This window comes from Octodon degus, unplaced genomic scaffold (genome assembly GCF_000260255.1).
Source record: "Octodon degus isolate 3935 unplaced genomic scaffold, OctDeg1.0 scaffold00025, whole genome shotgun sequence".
NCBI classification, from domain to species: domain Eukaryota; kingdom Metazoa; phylum Chordata; class Mammalia; order Rodentia; family Octodontidae; genus Octodon; species Octodon degus.
Genome location: NW_004524601.1, coordinates 12,884,963 through 12,885,489, shown reverse-complemented (window position 1 = coordinate 12,885,489; position 527 = coordinate 12,884,963). Strand labels below are relative to the sequence as shown.

Sequence of the window (527 nt, the reverse complement as noted above, 5' to 3'; positions counted from 1 at the left end):
TTTTTGCTTAGCTTGTTCTAAGTAGGTGCTTTAGACCACTGAGCCATCTCACCAGCCCCTACAATCACATTTTAAAGTATAGGAACATAGATACAGCAAGTTTTAAGTTTTAGGATGGAGTTCAGGAGATAATTGATTTAGTAATAATATTTTTCTTGTGAATAGAAATATCAGTTTGTGGGCTAAATAATTAAATGCTTTTGTAAAGAAAGAGACATTTTCAAGCTAGCAAAATAAAACACTAGTTTGGACAAAAAGACAGACAGGTCTGTCAATGAGACAAATGACTTTCTAGTTATGAAGAGGAAATAAAAGAGGCTCTCATTCCTCGACGGGAAGGGGCAGCATTTCAGCTTAACGGTACTTTTTAGTTCCTTTGGAAATTTCTGTTAATGAGAGGAAGCTGAAATTTTTTTAGTAAACCAGGTAAATCCTTTGATGTTATGAACCCAATTCTGCACCATAAATTGTGTGATGTGGACTCTATGTAAGAAAACTTTAACTTTGCCAAACATTCATAAGTTTTA

At 34.0% G+C, this 527-nt stretch overlaps 1 protein-coding gene across 1 annotated transcript in view; it reads right to left on the bottom strand.

Moving 5' to 3' along the window:
* Tfpi (tissue factor pathway inhibitor) overlaps positions 1 to 527 on the bottom strand; it is a 77,932-nt gene that overhangs the window by 1,525 nt on the left and 75,880 nt on the right. The window lies entirely within an intron of this gene.